At 45.9% G+C, this 14,223-nt stretch overlaps 1 long non-coding RNA gene across 1 annotated transcript; it reads left to right on the plus strand.

Moving 5' to 3' along the window:
- The first annotated feature begins 1,983 nt into the window (after positions 1-1,983).
- On the plus strand, positions 1,984-4,671 carry LOC136573317 (uncharacterized). The gene is made up of 2 exons (XR_010785867.1): positions 1,984-2,161; positions 4,533-4,671. It is a non-coding gene; the product is annotated as an uncharacterized lncRNA (long non-coding RNA).
- The last annotated feature ends 9,552 nt before the right edge of the window (positions 4,672-14,223 follow it).

Below are 14,223 nucleotides of genomic sequence, written 5' to 3' on the forward strand. Positions count from 1 at the left end.
AGGCACACGGCCCACGAACTGCTGCAGGGTCTGACAGAGCAGACCGACCGCTGGCTTTCGCCGCTGAGCCTCCAACCGGGCATGGTCGTGTGTGACAACGGCCGTAACCTGGTGGCGGCTCTGCAGCTCGGCAGCCTCACGCACGTGCCATGCCTGGCCCACGTCTTTAATTTGGTGGTTCAGCGCTTTCTGAAAAGCTACCCACGCTTGACAGACCTGCTCGGAAAGGTGCACCGGCTCAACGCACATTTCCGCAAGTCCAACACGGATGCTGCCACCCTGCGCACCCTGCAACATCGGTTTAATCTGCCAGTGCACCGACTGCTGTGTGACGTGCCCACACGGTGGAACTCTACGCTCCACATGTTGGCCGGACTCTATCAGCAGCGTAGAGCTATAGTGGAATACCAACTCCAACATGGGCGGCATAGTGGGAGTCCGCCTCCTCAATTCTTTACAGAAGAGTGGGCCTGGTTGGCAGACATCTGCCAGGTCCTTGGAAACTTTGAGGAGTCTACCCAGATGGTGAGCGGCGATGCTGAAATCATTAGCGTCACCATTCCTCTGCTATGCCTCTTGAGAAGTTCCCTGCAAAGCATAAAGGCAGACGCTTTGCGCTCGGAAACAGAGCCGGGGGAAGAGAGTATGTCGCTGGATAGTCAGAGCACCCTCCTGTCTATATCTCAGCGCGTTGAGGAGGAGGAGGTGGTGGAGCATGAGGAGGAGGGGGAAGAGACAGCTTGGCCCACTGCTGACGGTACCCGTGCTGCTTGTCTGTCATCCTTTCAGCGTGTATGGCCTGAGGAGGAGGAGGAGGAGGAGGAGGATCCTGAAAGTGATCTTCCTAGTGAGGACAGCCATGTGTTGCGTACAGGTACCCTGGCACACATGGCTGACTTCATGTTAGGATGCCTTTCTCGTGACCCTCGCGTTACACGCATTCTGGCCACTACGGATTACTGGGTGTACACACTGCTCGACCCACGGTATAAGGAGAACCTTTCCACTCTCATACCCGAAGAGGAAAGGGGTTCGAGAGTGTTGCTATACCACAGGACCCTGGGGGACAAACTGATGGTAAAATTCCCATCCGACAGCGCTAGTGGCAGAATTCAGCAATGTAGAAAAATACAAGATTTATTTCCCCATTACAAAAATTACGGCAACGTTTCGGTCGTAATAGACCTTCCTCAAGCCAATACATATCATACAAAGTGCACCATATATATAGGAAATGTGAACACCATTAACCAATGACATACAAACATGCACAGGAGTGTCTCATCACTGATTACCTCTCTCCACACGTCTCAGCTGTTATCTGGCGCATCGTTGATGATGTCATATGAGCCTCGTGTGGTGCAGAGTGTAAGCTCTCGCCTACGACCTGGAGGTTGCAAGTTCGATTCCCACATGAATCAGGCTCAAGGCCGACTCAGCCCTCCATCCTATCACAGGGAGAATATATCTATCCAATATAATATAGATGACCTTTTATCATTACTGTGATGTTCTATATCTAATAAAAAAGGGGTATATCAACAACCTACTGGTATTATCAAGTAATGTCCCCATATTCATCTAGAAAGTCATCCCTTCCAGGTCTATTCACGTTGACAAAGGCTATCTTATCTAATAATATACATTCTCACCCATAGAGTATGAATAGTCCAATGTTGACCCATTGTATAAACCAATAAAAAAGAGCAGAACACCAACTGTTAACTGCCTAGTCAAATTGTGATTTTATTGATACTATACATCACTATGCATGAATCTATATTTTTTCTTCAAGATGATGAAATAATGGACCGTCATATCTCAGACGTGTGGCGAGGGAACCAGCGAGAGACCAACAACCTGTGCAAACAAAACAAAAAGAATACAATTACACATATACCCATAAAAAATTCATTAATAAAACATATGTACAATTCATATACTGATGTGTGTAACAAGATCCTCTTCTTCTTTTTTAGGCCGTGGCAATCCAAACAGGATGAAGAGAAAAGAGGGACCTTCCGGTGCCGCCGAGGCGGACGAAAACATCACAGGGCATACAAGAGATCCCGACGGGGTGATGACCCGATCCACGAAACGACCACCGCTGATGGACTTCAGGAAATAGTGGATGTTGGAGCTTGTGAACCTACCAGTGACGGTATTGTAATCAACATTTCTTCCAGGGTATTGACATCAGATGAGACGACTGTACTGGGCAAGGGTCTATCATTTTGCTGTGTAACTTCTATGAATTGGTTTGATCTTAATCTTGATGTACAGCGTTTATTCAGAAATTTAAGGCTTAAAAATCAATTTTCCTCACAACCATCACGTACGGTTGCACAGACCACTACACCGGGGTCTTTTTCCCTGGTTGGAACTGGTCTTCGCAACAAAAGTACGTATCAACCACCTACATCAAATCCTCAAATTGAAGTATTTGCTAAATTAGTATTAAAAGATATTGAAAAACTGAGATCCAAAACATTGGGTAACAAGAGGAGGCTTAAGAATAACCTTAATATGAGGGAAAGGAAAGCCCTTAATTCTCTTGCGCAGGATGATGCGATTGTGGTTAAACCAGCCGATAAGGGTGGAGCAATAGTCGTGATGGATACCAGTATGTACACAACAGAAGTGTTCAGACAATTAAATGATGAAAATGTTTATGAAAAATTGCGATCGGACCCTACCATACGGTTTCAATTACAATTAAGGGGAATGTTGAATGAGGCACTATGGGCAGGTTTGATCGATAAAAAGCTGTTGAAATTCCTTGATATCCAGCACCCCATTGTTCCCACTTTATACACCCTCCCAAAGGTCCACAAGGATCCCCAGAATCCCCCTGGGAGACCGATTGTTTCAGGCAGAAACTCACTCTTCTGCAATATCGCACGATTTTTAGACAAGGTCCTGAGGCGTTTTGCAGATGAGGCGGATTCACACATCAGGGATACATCTGACTTTTTGAAAAAAATTGCATCGTTTGATATGACCGAAGATGTTATTCTGGTCACCTTTGATGTGACTGCGCTATACACCTCTATCAGTCACGATAAAGGGATAGATGCCGTCAGACAATTTCTGATGGCATCGGATATGTCCTCTGAGTGCATGCAGTTTGCCCTGTCGCTGCTGGAGTACATCCTCCGCAACAATTATTTTTTGTTTGGGGGGGTGTACTACAGACAGCGACAGGGCACTGCTATGGGCTCTAATGTGGCGCCAACATACGCCAACATTTTTGTGCGCCAATTTGAGGAGAAGTATATTTATACCTCCATATATGCGGCGTCGTTGGTGTACTGGGGTCGGTACATCGACGACGTGTTTGCTTTATGGAAGGGTTCGCTCCAAACATTACAGGAATTCCATACCTTTTTAAACGCTATTTACCCAGAACTTCAGTTCACTATGTCTTACTCCATTGTGGAAATCCAATTCCTTGACGTTTTGATTAAAAGACAAGGAATGGGATTGGTAACGGATCTTTACACAAAAAAGACAGATCGGAACAGTTTATTGCTCTATAGTAGCAACCATCCGGTTGCCATGAAGGACTCACTACCATGGAGTCAACTTTTACGAGTGCGAAGAATAGCACACGATCAAACCATTGATTTAAGATTGGATGAGATGTGTAGGAGGTTCCTAGATAGGGGATACCCTGCACCAATCATCACAAAAGCTGCCATACGAGCTAGGGCAATACCACAACAAGATCTTTTGACACCTAAATTAAAGAAACAGACAATGGACAGGATTCCGTTTGTCAGTACCTTTAATAGTCTTAGTGGAACCGTTGGTAACATTATCAAAAAACATTGGCCACTGCTGACATTAGATGGGGCTGTAATACCTGAATTTAAAAATAAGCCTATAAATGCATATAGAAGAGGTAGAAACATAGGTGACCAACTGGTCCACTCACACTTTGCTTCACACAAATCAGCCGTCCAGAGTTTCTTTAAACCCCCTAGAAAGGGGAACTTCCCATGCCTTGCCTGTAGTTGTTGTAACAATTTGGTGAGGGGTGACGAATTTCGGCATCCTCTCAGGGGCAATAGGTACAAGATACAGGGGAGATATACTTGTGCTTCACCATACGTGATCTACCTCATCACCTGCCCATGTGGCCTTGGGTATGTGGGTGAAACCACTATGGAGGTGAGATCACGTATGGTGAAGCACAAGAGTACAATTCGGACGGAAAATCTACAATTACCTGTATCGCGACATTTTTTGGAGGCTAAACACAACATCAGCCAGTTCAAATTTAGGGTCATTGATCATGTCCCCGTACTTCCACGGGGGGGTGATAGAGAATTTGTGTTAAAAAAGCGTGAGTTAAAATGGATATACGAGTTGGACACCATGCACCCAAAAGGGCTTAATCAGGAGTACATTTTTCAGCCGTTCTTGTAAATCTTGTTACACACATCAGTATATGAATTGTACATATGTTTTATTAATGAATTTTTTATGGGTATATGTGTAATTGTATTCTTTTTGTTTTGTTTACACAGGTTGTTGGTCTCTCGCTGGTTCCCTCGCCACACGTCTGAGATATGACGGTCCATTATTTCATCATCTTGAAGAAAAAATATAGATTCATGCATAGTGATGTATAGTATCAATAAAATCACAATTTGACTAGGCAGTTAACAGTTGGTGTTCTGCTCTTTTTTATTGGTTTATACAATGGGTCAACATTGGACTATTCATACTCTATGGGTGAGAATGTATATTATTAGATAAGATAGCCTTTGTCAACGTGAATAGACCTGGAAGGGATGACTTTCTAGATGAATATGGGGACATTACTTGATAATACCAGTAGGTTGTTGATATACCCCTTTTTTATTAGATATAGAACATCACAGTAATGATAAAAGGTCATCTATATTATATTGGATAGATATATTCTCCCTGTGATAGGATGGAGGGCTGAGTCGGCCTTGAGCCTGATTCATGTGGGAATCGAACTTGCAACCTCCAGGTTGTAGGCGAGAGCTTACACTCTGCACCACACGAGGCTCATATGACATCATCAACGATGCGCCAGATAACAGCTGAGACGTGTGGAGAGAGGTAATCAGTGATGAGACACTCCTGTGCATGTTTGTATGTCATTGGTTAATGGTGTTCACATTTCCTATATATATGGTGCACTTTGTATGATATGTATTGGCTTGAGGAAGGTCTATTACGACCAAACGTTGCCGTAATTTTTGTAATGGGGAAATAAATCTTGTATTTTTCTACATTGCTGAATGCTGCCAGTCACTATTTCCTTATTCCTGACTGCACCCTTGGAGCCTCTCTGGTTTAGGCTTCCTGACTGGCTTTTGCACACTGTTTTGCCTGGCTCTATGTGAGGATATATGCTGTGCTGCTGGGAACCTCTTTTTTCTACTCAGCGCTAGTGGCAGAAGACGCAGTTCCGAGGGCCAGGTAGCAGGGGAGGCGCGGAGATCAGGCAGCATGTACAGCACAGGCAGGGGAACACTGTCCAAGGCCTTTGACAGCTTTATGGCTCCCCAGCAAGACTGTGTCACCGCTCCCCAGTCAAGGCTGAGTCGGCGGGAGCACTGTAAAAGGATGGTGAGGGAGTACGTAGCCGATCGCACGACCGTCCTCCGTGACGCCTCTGCCCCCTACAACTACTGGGTGTCGAAGCTGGACATGTGGCTTGAACTAGCGCTGTATGCCCTGGAGGTGCTTGCTTGTCCTGCGGCTAGCGTCTTGTCAGAGAGGGTGTTTAGTGCGGCTGGGGGAATCATCACAGATAAGCGTACCTGCCTGTCAACCGACAGTGCCGACAGGCTTACACTCATCAAGATGAACAAAGCCTGGATTTCCCCAGACTTCTCTTCTCCACCAGCGGACAGCAGCGATACCTAAACAATACGTAGGCTGCACCCGCGGATGGAAGCATCGTTCTCTATCACCATCAAAAACGTGGACCTTTTAGCTTCATCAATCTGTGTATAATATTCATCCTCCTCCTCCTGCTCCTCCTCCTGAAACCTCACGTAATCACGCCGAACGGGCAATTTTTCTGAGGCCCACAAGGCTCAGTCATATAATTTTTGTAAACAATGTTCATACGTTTCAATTCTCAATTCAATAAAGCATTGAAACTTGCACCTGAACCAATTTTTATTTTAACTGGGCCGCCTACAGGCCTAGTTACAAATTAAGCCACATTAACCAAAGCGATTAATGGGTTTCACCTGTCCTCTTGGTTGGGCATGGGCAATTTTTCTGAAGTACACTTGTACTGTTGGTACACCAATTTTTTTGGGCCCTCGCCTACATTGTAATCCTAGTAATTTTTAGCCCACCTGCATTAAACCTGACATTACCTCAGCTGTGCTGGGCACTGCAATGGGATATATCTATGTACCGTCGGTGGGTTCCTGGCACCCACCCATGCTGTCGGTCCACACGGAGTTGTAACTGCATGTGTCCACTTCTAAAGAACCCCAGTCTGACTGGGGTATGCAGTGTGGGCCGAAGCCCACCTGTATTAAACCTGACGTTACCTCAGCTGTGATGGGCAATGCAATGGGATATATTTATGTACCGCCGGTGGCTTCCTGGCACCCACCCATGCTGTCGGTCCACACGGAGTTGTAACTGCATGTGTCCACTTCTAAAGAACCCCAGTCTGACTGGGGCATGCAGTGTGGGCCGAAGCCCACCTGCATTAAACCTGACGTTACCTCAGCTGTGATGGGCAATGCAATGGGATTTATTTATGTACAGCCGGTGGGTTCCAGGGAGCCACCCATGCTGTGGGTGCACACGGAATTCCCATTGCGGAGTTGTACCTGCCTGTGACTATTTATAAAAAACTGCGGTCTGACTGGGGCATGCAGACACCTTGACAGAATGAATAGTGTGTGGCACATGGGTACCCCATTGCTATGTTCACGTGTGCAGCTGCTGATAGAGGTGGCACAGGATTGGATTTCTCATTGCTTCTGTACAGCATTATGGGCTATCGCCCCACTCCTTTTAAAGAGGGTCGCTGCCTGGCCGTGCCAACCCTCTCAGTGTGTGCCTGCGGTTCCTCCTCATGGCAGACGCGCTTATAGATAGACATGAGGGTGGTGTGGCTATGAGGGCAGCTGAAGGCTGCGCAGGGACAGTTTGGTGTGCGCTGTGGACACTGGGTCGTGCGGGGGGCGGGGGGGGGGGGGGGTTGGTCAGCATGTAACCCAGGAGAAGTGGCAGCGGAGTGTCATGCAGGCAGTGATTGTGCTTTGTTGGAGGTAGTGTGGTGCTTAGCTAAGGTATGCATTGCTAATGAGGGTTTTTCAGAAGTAAAAATTGTTGGGAGGGGGGGGCCCACTCTTGCCGCTATTGTGGCTTAATAGTGGGACCTGGGAACTTGAGATGCAGCCCAACACGTAGTCCCTCGCCTGCCCTATCCGTTGCTGTGTCGTTCCCATCACCCTTCTTGAGTTGCCCAGATTTTCACAAATGGAAACCTTAGCGAGCATCGGCGATATACAAAAATGCTCGAGTCGCCCATTGACTTCAATGGGGTTCGTTACTCGAAACGAACCCTCGAGCATCGAGAAAATTTCGTCTCGAGTAACGAGCACCCGAGCATTTTGGTGCTCGCTCATCTCTACATACTATTACATTATGTCATGGTCTGATTGGCAGTCTATTAAGCCACGCCACTGCTTGCTAGGCAATCTACAATGGCAGAAGGCCCAAAGTGCCATGGCAACTAAACGGCATCCTGCAATCTAATTGTGGGGGAACCATTCGTGAGCCCTTAACTCCGATCGGAGCATTTAAATGCTGCTGTTAGAATTGATCCCCCTCCATACAAACCTCAAACCATCGTGACATAACTGTATGTTTTGGAGAGTTAAGGGGTTAAGGACTCCTGCTAGTGATGGCTAGTGATACATTTTTGGCCTGATGTAGGAAGATGTTAATGAAAACATGAAGAAAAAATTAAAGTCAGTTCTTTACAAAGTTTCATATTTATTAGGAACTTTTCCGCCTTAATGTACAAAATATAGGATGCGCCGCTATATGTGGCCGTTGTACAGGCGTGCCATCAGCCCCAGACTACACAGTAAAGTCCTGTAATAGGTTATTTCATCGGCGTCCTTCCCCCGACATCTCGTAACATCTCATATCTCCATGTAACAGGGTCCTTCTATAAGTGTCTCCTGGTCCAGGGATGAAATGCAGACTTGTGATGTGTTATATATCCATGGGAACTGACCCCGCTCAGACAGGGCTGTGTATATGAAGGAATCATAGTATTTCCTCTACGGCTCCACATCCAATTTGAAGAATTGTAAGAGGTTGAACTGCTTCCAGAAATGTGCGGTTTGCATGGTCTCGCTACCAGAGCCAACTGAAAACAGGCCACACACTGTCTGACGGAGCGGTGTCTCCAGGGTAATTCATTACTGCAGCTAAAGTACGTCTGGGACAATATCCATATATCATGACAGGGCCCCCTACTGGTCAGATCAGGGCACTGATTGCAGTTGTAAGGGCGACTTATTTATTGGAATTTAGCATCCAGCAACTACGTTTGTCATTCTGCTTGTTAGGCGCAGAAGACTTAATCAATAGAGCAATATTGCTGTTTTCTTGGATGGTATAAGGGTGACCTCTACTGGCCGTCATACATTACTGCATTTTCTATATTTTTCTATGGAATATAGATCAGGTGGGATGTCTGGAGAACTGGGGATTATAAAGAGGTACATGTGCTCAGTGCACTGGAAGTGTAGGAGATGGATACTGGGTTAGAGCGACAAGCTGGAAAACGATCCCAGTGGTACTCACGTGAGAGACGGAATTGCAGAAAGAGCTGCAAGAGGAGTGGGGAGTTGGCTGAGATAGCCCTGTGAGATGTGTCCTGGAGATTCTGTGCCTGCTAGAGAGGGACAGTGGCATGAGAAAGGAGGGAGACTGTATGGAAAAATGTGGCCTCATTGCTCATCAGAACTGACATCACTGAGAGACCAAAAGCTACAGTGACTGCAGTTAGCGGGACTGCTACAGAGAGTGGACATTGTCCTGCAGCTGTGCGCATTGGGATGCCCCCAACAAATGTCCAAAACCACCTACACTACGGTACTAGATACATTTGAGATGTGTAAGTGAGGTGGGCCCTCGTAAAAAAACTTGATGTGTGCACAGGAATAGTGCTATAAATGCAGGCATAACAGTTTTTTCTAAAGCATTTGACACTGTGACGCATAATTGGTTGATATGTAAAATAAGACACCTCGGTCTAGGAGTATGTATCTGGGTTAAGAACTGGCTCGGAGATAGAAAATAGAGGGTAGTAATAAATGGGCCGCCGTCGCTAGTGGGGTGCCACAGGGTTCAGTATTAGGCCCCATTCTGTTCAATATATTTATCAATGACCTGATAGAGGGGCTGCACAGCAAAATATCAATATTTGCAGATGACACAAAATTATACAATATAATCAATGCAACGGAGGACAATGTGCGGCTACAAACGGACCTGGATAAGCTGGGGGCTTGGGCAGAAAAATGGCAAATGAAGTTCAATGTTGATAAATGTAAGGTTATGCACATGGGCAGGAGAAATAGATGTCACCAATATACACTAAATGGGGTACTGCTAGGGAAAAGTGATATGGAAAAAGACCTGGGGGTACTAGTGGATAATAGACTAAACTGGAGTAACCAATGCCAGTCAGCTGCTGCAAAGGCAAATAAAGTCTTGGGGTGAATTAAAAGAAGTATAGGGGCGAAGGACGAGAACATTATCCTTCCACTATATAGGGCACTTGTCAGCAGTGGCGTAGCAATTTCAGGTGGTACCCAGGACGGAAATGTTTTTTGTCACACCCCTCGCTCTCCGCTCCAATTTTGAAATTGAGTAAGAAGGTAAGACAAGATACCTACAGTTGCAAATGTAATTTTCTGGTTTATTTACTTAACATTGTGGACATAAACACTTAAAACCTTTGTCTCCTAGCTTTGTTCTGAAAATTTTGAAATCGCATCATCAAAATCAATTCCTTTTGCTACTTTGTTTTCAATTGACAAGATGGCTAAAGGCCCATTTACACGAAGCGATGATCGCTAAAAAAAATCGCTAAAAGGCGATCGTTTTAGTGATAATCATTGCGTCTACTTTTCGTGCACTGCTAGCTGATTGTTAAATTCAGTCCAACCTAAAAATTGTCCTTCAGCCTTATCAGCAGTTCTCCATGGGGAGTGCTAATAGCATTGTTTCCCGCTAAAAAACAAAAGGATCTGAATGCAGATAAGAGCCCTCCAGCTATTAACTGCTTTCAGCTAAGGCTTCATTTGCACACCTATCTGCTCTTAAGTAGCTGAGTAGATACTTAATAGTTTATGCAAAATGATCACTCAAAGCTGTCACTTTGACTGACGTTTAAGCGATCATCGCTCCGTGTAAATGGGCCTTAAGCCAGAGAGCCGAGCCTGACTCATAGTGGACCTAAGAGAGCTCTTGATTAATTTTAGTTTTGGAAAACTCCTCTCACACGATGCTACTGAAACACATAACTTAAACAAGAATCTTAAGACTAAAATGATAGTCACAGCTCACCTCCTCCCCCTCCCTACACAGGTCACAGTGCATGGTGGAATAGACTCCTGTAGAAATTATTAGGTCAGCCTCTATCCACTGTGTAAAAGGCCCATAAGTTCTGCAGTAAAGCATCTCTCTAAATGCTGTGAACTGCAGTAATGACAAGATGGCCGCCCCGTAGTCGTGTACAGACAATAGAATAAAAAGAAAATCTATAAAGAGAAAATAAAAATAGAAAAAAAGAGAAAAATTGAATATTTTTCACTATTTGGTTTTCCTTTGTGAAAAGAGTAGAGATGATACATCTTCTATAAGGCTTCCCTGAACCATCAATTTTTTTTAGTGATTCTCTCCCCCCCCCCCCCCCCCCAAAAGATGGATTTAAAAAATGTCACATATCACGCTCGCCTTTGTGAAAGAGCTCTAACTTGGGTATCTCTGGTATATTATTATGTATGTACAGCTGCTGTATATAGTGATATACCAGGTTACACCAGTATGCTCCATATCACTACGGTATATACAAGGGATGTTTAGCTTATACCAGTAGTACATATATAATTATATACAAGAGATACCCAGGTTATACCAGCATGCTCCATATTAATATATACAGGAGATATACATCCCCTGTATATAGTGATGGTGATGTAACCTGGAAATGTCCTGTACATAATTATATGTACAGCTGGTATAACGTATGCCACCTAAACATACAAGATTACATGAAGTACATGGTACATACCTCGTTGTACCGTATTTACTGCTCCTCCTCTCTCATCCTTCGGGTCCCAACACTGTCACTGCAGGGCCGTCCGGCCATCCATTCTGACCCCCACACATTGCACACACAACTCCACTACATCCATCCTGATCACCATACATCACACACACAGCTCCGCTACATCCATCCTGATCCCCCACACCTCACAGACACAGCTCCGCTACATCCATCCTGATCCCCAGACATCACACACACAGCTTCGCTACATCCATTCTGATCCCCAGATATCACACACAGAGCTCCACTATATCCATCCTGTTTCCCACACATTGCACACACAACTCCGCTGCATCCATCCTGATCCCCTGACATCACACACACAACTCCGCTACATCCATCCTGATCCCCAGACATCACACACAGCTCCGCTACATCCATCCTGATCCTCAGACATCACACACACACAGCTCCGCTACATCCATCCTGACCCCCACACATCACACACACAGCTCTGCTACATCTATCCTGATTGCCAGACATCACACACAGCTCTATTCCATCCATTATGATCCCCACACATCACACACACAGCTCCGTTACATGCATCCTGATCCCAGACATCACACACATCTCTGCTACATCCATCATGACCCCAGACATCACACACAGCTCCGCAACATCAATCCTGATCCCCACACATCACAGACATAGCTCTGCTAAATCCATTCTGACCCCAGACATTGCACACATAGCTCCACTACATCCCTCCTGACCTCCACACATCATACACACAGCTCCACTACATCCATCCTGACCCCTAGACATCACACACACAGCTCTACTACATCATCCTGACCCCCACACATCACACACAGCTCTGCTCCATCCATCCATCCTGACCCCCACAGTTCCACTCACTCACTCAATCCATCCATCCATCCTGTCCCACACAGCTCCAACACACAGAACACAGCAGAGTCCTACATTTACTGAGCTCCCACGTGGTCATGTGATCCCTGACTCCTCCCACACAGGGTATCACATGATGGTGACATCACACATGTCCTGGAAGCTGCAGGTCTGTGTGTCCCCTCATGACAGGACTGCCGGGGGAGGGTTAACCGGCGCTAGAGGGCAGTGCAGGCTCTGTGAGGGGCTTCTGGCAGACTCCAGTAGTAGCTCCTCCACCTGCCACTGCCAAGTAGTTGCGTGGCAGGATACTCACCTCCCTTCAGCTGCTGGGGCTCAGCCGCGTATTCTCCTCGCTGTCCCTGAATGAATGACGGGCAAGATCTGCCTGTGATTGGCTGAGCACCTCAGCCAATCACATTCAGCTCTTTCAGCAGGCAGGGATTTTAAATCCCGCCTGCTGATAGATCAGCACCACAGAGCAGGGGACAGCAGGAGAAGACACGGCTGAGCCCCGGCAGCTAAAACAAGGTGAGTATCTTTTTTTTTTTACAGCACTTTTACTGGATTTTCAGGGAAGGGCTTATATTTAAAGCCCTTCCCTGAAATCAATTGAGGGGGTGTCAGCAGCAGAATCCTCTAGCGCAGCTGTCATGTGTGACAGCTGCGCTAGAGAATTGAGGAATTGCTCTGCTGCATCTGTGACAGATGTGGCAGATGTAGCAGCAGGGAATTCTTTTTACTAGCGGGGATGAAGGAAACATCTGCCGCATGCGGCAGATGTGTACTTCATCCCCACGGGGGACACGGCAGCGGCGGACAGGTAAGTTTACTTTTTTATTTATTTTTTTTTACACAAAATTTTTTGTTTTTTAGGGAAGAGCTTATATGTAAAGCCCTTCCCTGAAAAACAATGCAGTGGTGCCTGCAGACCATTGTTTTCAATGGAGCCACCGGCAGCAGCTGCAGCTCCATTAAAAACAATGCACGGACCTGCATTCACGCGTGTTTTTGCACGTACATGGTTGTGCACTTATGTACGCACAAAAACACGCTTGTGTGAAGCCACCCTTAGGGAGAGCACGTAGACAGTGAGGGAGGTGACTCAAAAGGCCATTCATGCTTCTCTGGGTAATATGCAAAGGAGATGGAATAAAAACTCCACAGTGCCACCTACTGCAAGGCAGCATTCCTTCAAGCCAAAGTTAGACTCTTTATACAAGCCTTGACTGGGAATTAAAAGAAAATCCAGACTCCATGCACAGACAGCTGCTTCAGGGTATTTGCCCTTCATCAGTGTACAGTAGAAGTCTGGTTTTGCTAGTCAGAGGCCTGGGACAGGGGTCAGAAACGCTTTTTTTTCTCCTTAGAGAGAGCACCTAGACGGTGATTGAGGAGACTCAAAAGGCCATACATGTTCAGATGGCATAATACCTCCTCAAAAATTCCAGATATGAAGGTGTTTTTGCGCCATTTTTATGCACAGCTGATTATGGGTATAACTTGAGCAGCTATTACCTTGTTATCCTGTTCTCCGTTTCTGATGTTTCCCTGCATTTCTATTTTCCTAGATGGCTGCGGCATACAACCCGATATGCAGCTTGAGGGCTCAGTCACACGGACGTTTTGTTGCACGATTTTCTGTGCGCATAACTGATGCGTTCAAAAAATCGCGTGACCGAAGCTGGCGTAATGGCGGAAAAAACACTGCTAGCAGCAATTATCTGCACAAAAGGGCACGGTCACACGGGCGTTTTGACGCTCAAAAAGAGCGCTGCCCGCTATACTCTGCCACAGCTGTGCCACAGCTGTCACAGAGGAGCGCTTTGTTCTCCAATTGTATTTAATGCAATACAGCTGGCTCCATTGAAAGCAATGGGCTGCCGGCCAGCACTGTAGTAATTTTCGGGAAAGGGCTTAAAATATAAGCTCCTCCCTGAAAACCATCCTAAAAGTGTGTAAAAATAATTTAAAAAATGTATACTCACCTCTCTGCATCT

The sequence above is a fragment of the Eleutherodactylus coqui genome, chromosome 7, assembly GCF_035609145.1.
Source record: "Eleutherodactylus coqui strain aEleCoq1 chromosome 7, aEleCoq1.hap1, whole genome shotgun sequence".
In the NCBI taxonomy this organism is placed as follows: Eukaryota; Metazoa; Chordata; class Amphibia; order Anura; family Eleutherodactylidae; genus Eleutherodactylus; species Eleutherodactylus coqui.